The sequence below is a fragment of the Herpailurus yagouaroundi genome, unplaced genomic scaffold (genome assembly GCF_014898765.1).
Source record: "Herpailurus yagouaroundi ecotype Mexico unplaced genomic scaffold, PumYag 77, whole genome shotgun sequence".
Classification (NCBI taxonomy): domain Eukaryota; kingdom Metazoa; phylum Chordata; class Mammalia; order Carnivora; family Felidae; genus Herpailurus; species Herpailurus yagouaroundi.
Window position 1 is genome coordinate 21,156,442 of NW_024412388.1, and position 7,436 is coordinate 21,163,877.

Below are 7,436 nucleotides of genomic sequence, written 5' to 3' on the forward strand. Positions count from 1 at the left end.
TTCTCTCCCTCCTTCTCTCTCTGCCCCTCCCCTGTACTCTCTCTCTCTCTCTCTCTCAAAAACAAATAAATAAACTTAAAAAAAAAAAAAAAAGAAGAAGAAATGAACCACTAAATACTACACTGTGATCTCTGGCCTACAACTTTGAGAGAACTAAAACCCACTTCTCTGAGTGCATGACTCTGAGTACAAGACTTCTGTATTTGTAAAAACTGACCTTGCAAAAATCACCAATTCTTTAAGTCTTGATTTCCTTATTTGTAAAATAAAAGGGTAAGTTTGGGGCGCCTGGGTGGCGCAGTCGGTTAAGCGTCCGACTTCAGCCAGGTCACGATCTCGCGGTCCGTGAGTTCGAGCCCCGCATCAGGCTCTGGGCTGATGGCTCAGAGCCTGGAGCCTGTTTCCGATTCTGTGTCTCCCTCTCTCTCTGCTCCTCCCCCGTTCATGCTCTGTCTCTCTCTGTCCCAAAAATAAATAAACGTTGAAAAAATAAATAAATAAATAAAAGGGTAAGTTTGAGCTCTACAGAACCCTCCAGCTGTAACCTGTAGAAATCCATCTACGTTTAGACTTAGACATGCTCAAGAAATAGAAAGTTCAGAAGAATGTGGAAAGATGGTCTTGCATCAATCCAAATATAAATCTATCTATGGAGTGCTCATGGCTAAAAAAAAAAAAAAAAAAAAAAAAGTCCACAAACTTAGAGGTAAAGAAGCAGTTAGAGGGAGTCAGCCCATACTCACTGGGGTTAGTTTTTAAGGATGTGAAATGAGGAGACCCAGGTTGAACAGAAGCTGGAGTTTCCAAGGCAGGTGCTGGGGAGAAGGTATGGGTAAAGAGCTTTCCAAAGGGCTTCCCTCAGCAGTTAGATAAGGACTGAAAACCACCCAAAGGGTCCTTCTCTGTGGCTTCTAGGACTAATATGGCCAAGCTCCAAAGTCCCTTGCTAAAAATAGCTGAAGGGAGCAGCCCCATTCTGGAACGAGCAAGGTCTATGCCCTGCTTGTGTATGTATATGCATCATATAATGAGAGAAACTCTTCTCCAACTCACCAGTCAAACGTGAAGCAGACACTTCACTTAAATACTAAATCTCAGAGCACAATTTATATTTCAAAAGCAGATCACAGAAAAGTATTTGCAATCAAATGCCAGACATACACCACAAACACTGGAAAAACAGAAATAAAAATTATCCAACACTGTGTCTCAAAATATACCTCGGATCACAAAACTTGAGACACTAACCCCTATTAAGTCCAATCTCTTCATCTGGGAGGTGACTAAAAGCCATCAGAGAAACTTTAAAAATTTAAGAGAAACCTAACTCTCAAATGAGAAAACGATGGTTTTTAAGACTAAGGTGGAGGGGCGCCCGGATGGCTCAGCTGGTTAAGCGTCAGACTCCGCTCAGGCCTTGATCTGGCAGTGGTGAGTTCGAGCCCCTGTCGGCATCTGCGCTGACAGCTCAGAGCCTGGAGCCTGCTTGGGATTCTGTGTCTCCCTCCCTCTCTCTGCCCCTCCCCCGCTCGCAGGCTACCAATCTCTCAAAAATAAACATTAAAAAAAAAAAAAAAGACTAAGGTGGAAACAGTAAGGAAAAAATAAAAGAACAGTCGAAGTAATAAAGTAGTGTAATGGCTGGCTTATGAAGAAACAGGAAGAAAAACAGAAAGCTTGGCAATACGGTAAAAACGAAGAAACCATCTGTAAGAGGTTAAAGATAAAGGTACATTTGCACCCGGAGTTCAATTAATGAAAACGTACTCTGAAACTACTAGAGTGCACTCTTTGGCAGAAAACGTTTCAGTAACTCTAAAATTTCTGGCAAGGAGCTTGTAAATCTGGGGCTAAAAATCTCCCAAGAAACTCCTGTCTTCTGTCATAGCACCTGTCCTGTAAGTAAAGCCCATGCAGAACACAGAGCTGATCGTCCGCATTTTTGCCTCAGCTGTGCACATCCACTCTCATGGGGCAGAAAACACAAAAATGACAGCACGTCCTCATGGCCTGTCAGTTAACAAGACCACACAAGCCCAATCGCTAGCTGTTCCGTGTGCCTGCCACCTGTTAGCCTGCTCCAGAGAGAGCCCCCCAAACTGTGGTCCAGCAAAGAAAAAGGGAACGCCTTTGTTGTTCCCTAACTACGGAAGCTACCAGAGTCTAACCCTACGCCTCAAGGCAAAACTTCCCCCAAGCCGGATGAATCGGCCGACACTGGGGCTTTGGCTAAGCCCTTCTCTAGCTAAGAAAAGGCGGGAGAACCCCAGGCGAAGCACAGATGTCACCTACTAGTCCCGGGAGGGGACAGGGATCGAAGGTGACGGAAGTTGGGGGGCCGGACCTAGGACCCTAGAGAGACCAGCTCAGTTTCGCAGTGGAGGAGGGGAAGCACAATGAGGAGGTGGGCCGTCCTGCTGCGGGAAAGAACAGCGAGAACCCCGGGAGGTGCTAACGTGAGAAGCAAGGGAAAAAGCGAGAGGCAGTGGTGAGGGAAGCGCTGAGGCGAAAGGCAAGAAACCCGGGGTTGTAACGGGGGGATGAGGAAAACAGCGAGGCGAGAGGTGCGCGGAGGCCAGCAAAGCTAAGGGGGAGGTGAAAGAGTCGAGGCCGGCGAGGGAAAGGGCTGGAGTGAGGGAAGCACTGCAGGGACAAGGGACAGGCAAAGAAAACCCCCACCCACAGGGACCGGGACAGAACTCTTGATCCGTCCCCGTACGGGCTGTACTCTACCGGCCGCACTCTGACCCTGTCGCGGCGGTGACTCACCCTAAGGTTGCAGAGGCCCCAGAGCAGGACATGGGTACTGGTCCAGACCCACAGCAGAACCCAGCGGATGGAGGAAACCGCGGCGTTAGCGTGACCCGGATGCGCATCCCTAGGAACCGGAAGTCAGCGGCCAGGGTCACCTCACAATCCCCACCTCTTTCCACCAGAAGCCTCTGGGCGCATGTGTCAGGCCTCACGGGGCGGGGCGGGGCAGGGAGGCGCCTAGGTCCCGCCCACTCCACTGTTCCGGGAGCTCCGCCCCTGGTTACGCCCCACCGCGCGCCTCGGAGCGGCTTAGTGCTGAGGGGCTGATTTCTTGCTTCGCCCAGGAACTGGTGGTGCTTCTGCGGCACAAGCAGCCACGACAAAAACAAACAAAAAAACAAAAACTTAACGCTTTCATATTTTTAGAAAGGCTTTTAGAATGCATGTAATGCTTGCCTCCCTGAAGCGATCGTGAGAAGAAATGCTGGTTGCATCTGGTAGTTTTAGAAAAAGTGCGGGAGGAAGAATGGGTGGGAAGTTTTGGAAGACGCTGGTGGGGAGGCGAACCCAATATTGGTTTATTCCCAACGTCTATTGGTCTTACAGTACCTTCTATTGCGTGCACGCTATTTTATGTGATAATTTTATCAGAAACAAAATTTATAGATGCTTCACTAACTTTAAGTTACTACCCAAATAGGAGCAGGGTTCAATTCAGGCATGTGGAGACCTGAAATTTATTCAATTTGAGGGCCCTGTTAAAGAAAATCCGAAATTACAAATACAATATTAGGTATAAAAATGAGTCTTTGGAGTGAGAAAAGAAATTACAAATTACAAATTTTAAAACTTCACAAATAACACAAAATCCAGAAAAATTACACACTGTTTTTAAACTGATAACACCTCTAAAATACTTCTTTTCTACACTTTTTGGGCTGTATACTCTTTGATCACCTCTTCCTATGACCACTTATTAAGTAATAACATTTATTGAGATCCTTGACTCCTCTCTTTCACACCCTTCATCTAACTCATCAGTGAGTTCTGCATAATCTGCCTTTAAAATTTGTTCAGAATCTGACCATTTACTGCCTCTACTGGTACAAGCCACAGTCGATGTGCGACTGCTCTTTTTATACGCTTCCTTTTCCACAATCTGTTAATACCACATCAACAGGCTTCTGTTAACACCCTAAGCAGATCCTGTCCCCACTCCAATGGATTCCTGTTTCCAAGTGAAAACAAAAAATCCTTGTACTGCCCTAGAGGACCCTCAAGACGTGACACCACCTACCCACCCCCAAGTACAACTAACCTTATCTCCTACTCTCCATTATACCACCACGTCAAGGCACATTGGGCTCTTTGCTATTCCTCAAACCTGCACGTGAACTCAGGACCTTCATGCTTGCTGATCTCTGCCTGGAATCTCTTCCCCCAAACACCTGCATCATTCACCAGGTCACCTCCTTTACATCTTTGTTCATATGTTACCCTCTCAATGAGAACTTCCTTGCCACTGTATTTGTATTATTTATTTGTCTGTTTGTTTGTTTGTTTTATTTTGAGAGAGAGTGAGAGGCAGAGAGAGAGGGAGAGAGAATCTCAAGCAGGCTCCACACTGTCAGCATGGAGCCTGATGTGGGACTTGAACTGACAAATAACAAGATCATGACCCGAGCTGAAACCAAGAGTTCAACGCCTAAACCAACTGAGCCACCCAGGCATCCCCCTGCCACTGTATTTAAAACTGAAGCACCATCACCCTCCCCAAAATTTTTAGCCCAGTTTCCTTCTTATTTTTTCTCGAATAACATTTATCCCGTCTAACAATTTGCTGATGAATTTGGTTAAATGTCTTTCTCCCGCATATACACACCAAAATGTAAGCCCCAGGAGATGTCTGTGTTTGTTCACGGACGTATTTCAGCACCAGAGCCTAGCACATTGTAGGTGCCCAATATGTTTGTTGAGTGAAGGGATAAATTGCCCATTTATTTGCTTTTGCTCATCTGAAACCATGCAAACTGAGCCACCATTTCCACCAGGGGGAGCCCGTGAGTAACCAATGTGGTATCCCCAGAAAAGTTACTCTGAAAGTGTGTAGTATGCATAATTCTAGAACAGAGTCACAGGAAAGCGCATAAATTCCTCCCCAGAGTAAAGACTGCTGTATCTACTAACAATAAAAACCCTCCGATGTCTTCACAATCCTTTAAGAATAAAATCTAGGTGTGCCTGGGTGGCTTATTCGGTTGAGCGTCTGACTTTGGTTCAGGTCACAATCTCACGGTTTGTGAGTTGGAGCCCCGCATCGGGCTCCATGCTGACTGTGTGAAGCCTGCTTGGGATTCTCTCTCTCTCTCTCTCTCTCTTTCTCTGCCCATCCTCACTTGTGTTTCTCTTGTTTCTCTCTCTCTCAAAATAAATAAACTTTAAAAAATAAAATAAAATAGGGGCGCCTGGGTGGCTCAGTCGGTTAAACGTCGGACTTCGGCTCAGGTCATGATCTCCCGATTCGTGAGTTCGAGCCCCACATTGGGCTCTCTGCTGACAGCCCCAATCCTGGAGCCTGCTTCAGATTCTGTGTGTGTCTCTCTCTGGCCCTCCCCCTCTCTCTCAAAAATAAATATTAAAAAAAATTTTTTTAATAAAAATAAAATAAGATAAAATCTAAAAAAAAGAAAAGAAAAGAATAAAATCTAAACTCTATACTATGATCCACAAGGCCCTTCTTGACCTGTTCTCCCCCTCAGATGTTATGCTCAGCCTCCCTTCCCCTCACATACAGTTCCAGTCTCCCTGTCCTTTTTTCCTATACAAATTTCTTAGCTCAGAGCCTAAGCACGTACTGTTCTTCTTCTCTTGAACACTCTTCCCCAAACTTTCCAATGATTGCTTCCTTCTGCTACTCTCATTTTTACAAAAAAAAATTTTAATGTTTATTTATTGTTGAGAGAGAGAGAGAGAGCATGAGCACGGGAGGGCCAGAGAGAAAGAGACTGAGACACAGAACTTGAAGCAGGCTCTAGGCTCCACGCTGTCAGTACAGAGCCTGATATAGGGCTCGAACTCAACATCAGTGAGATCATGACCTGAGCAGAAGTTGGACGCTCAACCGACTGAGCCACCCAGGCACCCCTCTGCTACTCTCAGTTAAATTTCACCTTTGAAGTTTTCCCACAGGCCTCCCATGGCCTCCTGGCTGCTGTCTAAAGTAGCTCCTGTCTCCCCTTCACATGCTTTTTCTTCATGATCCCTCTCACTATCTGAAATTACCTCGTTTGTTTATTGTCCATCACTAGAAAGTAAGCACCATGGGGGTCTTTATCTCTCTTGTTCCCTGCTGACGTCTCAGTACTAGAAGAGTGATTGGCATACAGTAGGTGCTCAATACATAAAATCAGTAATTACTAATATTTATTGAAGATTTGCTGTGTGTTGCTTATTGTACATGGTAAATATATAAGTGCTCATGTTTCTTTTTCAATCCTCCCAACAAACTTAGGGAGTACTATGACTAGCTCCATTTTACAGATTAAAAACCTGAGGCACAGATAGGTTAAGGAACTTGCTCAAGGCCACACAACTGGCAAGAAGCAAACCCAAGGCTTGAGGACCTGGCTGAAGTCGGACGCTTAACCGACTGCGCCACCCAGGCGCCCCAAAACTCACATTTTTAAGATAAGCAGTAACCATTACTGTCTTCAGAGCAAAGCATTTCCAGGCTCCTGAGTATATTATCTTCATTTTACCCACAGGCATCTTAACCCACATGGTTACTGTTATTGTGCATATTTTCCCCCTAACAAACCAGTATCGTTTGGAAACATCCAAGATCTCTTGCTTTACGGAGGATGATTCTTGTACAAAACTCAGGTTGTTTTTTTTTTTTTTTAATGTTTATTCATTTTTGAAAGAGAAAGCACGAGAGCGGGATAGGGCAGATTGAGAGGTCAGAGGATCCAAAGCAGGCTCTGCGCTGACAGCAGAGAGCCCAAGGTGGGGCTCGAACTCACAAACTGTGAGATCATGACCTGAGCCAAAGTCAGAGGCTTAACTGACTGAGCCACCCAGGCACTCGCAAAACTCAGGTGTTTTAGGAACACCTCACAACAATGCATACGGGATTAAAATTATAGCCCTGGAAATCTACCTGGGATATAAATGGAACATTTTCTGCATTCCTACTACGGTCAGCTTTGTATTCACTAAGATCACACTTGAAGTGTATTCTGATTATCTATTGGTATGTAACAAACTATCCCCCAAATCAATGGTTTTAAACAACTGCTGTATCTCACGAGTTTTGAGTCAGAAGTTTGGACGGGGTTGACTCCTCTCTTCTGCGTGACATCAGTTGGAGTCAGCTGGAAGTATTCTGACTGGCAGCTAGGCAGCTAGACTGGTCTGACAGGTCCAACATGGCCTCAGTCATGTGCCTGACACTTGATGGATTGGCTGAAAGGCTGGCTTCAGCTAGCCTCCTGGCCACATAGTCTCAGAGCCTCTCCACATAGTCTCTCCACGAGGGTAGTTGAACATGGCAGTTGAGGTCTCCATAGAGACAGGTCTTGGAAGCTGCCATTCTTAAGGCCAGCCTTAACTGACACAGCAACACTTCCATCCTGGTCTATGGTCAAAGCAGCCATAGAGGTCACCCAGATTCAATGGGGGGC

General features: G+C 45.7%; 1 protein-coding gene across 3 annotated transcripts in view; it reads right to left on the bottom strand.

Moving 5' to 3' along the window:
* The window catches only part of EYA3 (EYA transcriptional coactivator and phosphatase 3), a 102,994-nt gene extending 95,908 nt beyond the window's left edge, over positions 1-7,086 (bottom strand). For 2 of the 3 annotated variants that reach the window (XM_040466577.1, XM_040466565.1), the window contains exon 1: positions 2,770-2,894. The gene's annotated coding sequence lies outside the window, so the exon portion shown is untranslated. Of the gene's footprint in view, positions 1-2,769; positions 2,895-7,061 lie in introns of those variants that run through there. The other variant, XM_040466571.1, reaches the window with a different exon arrangement.
* Positions 7,087-7,436: the final 350 nt, after the last annotated feature.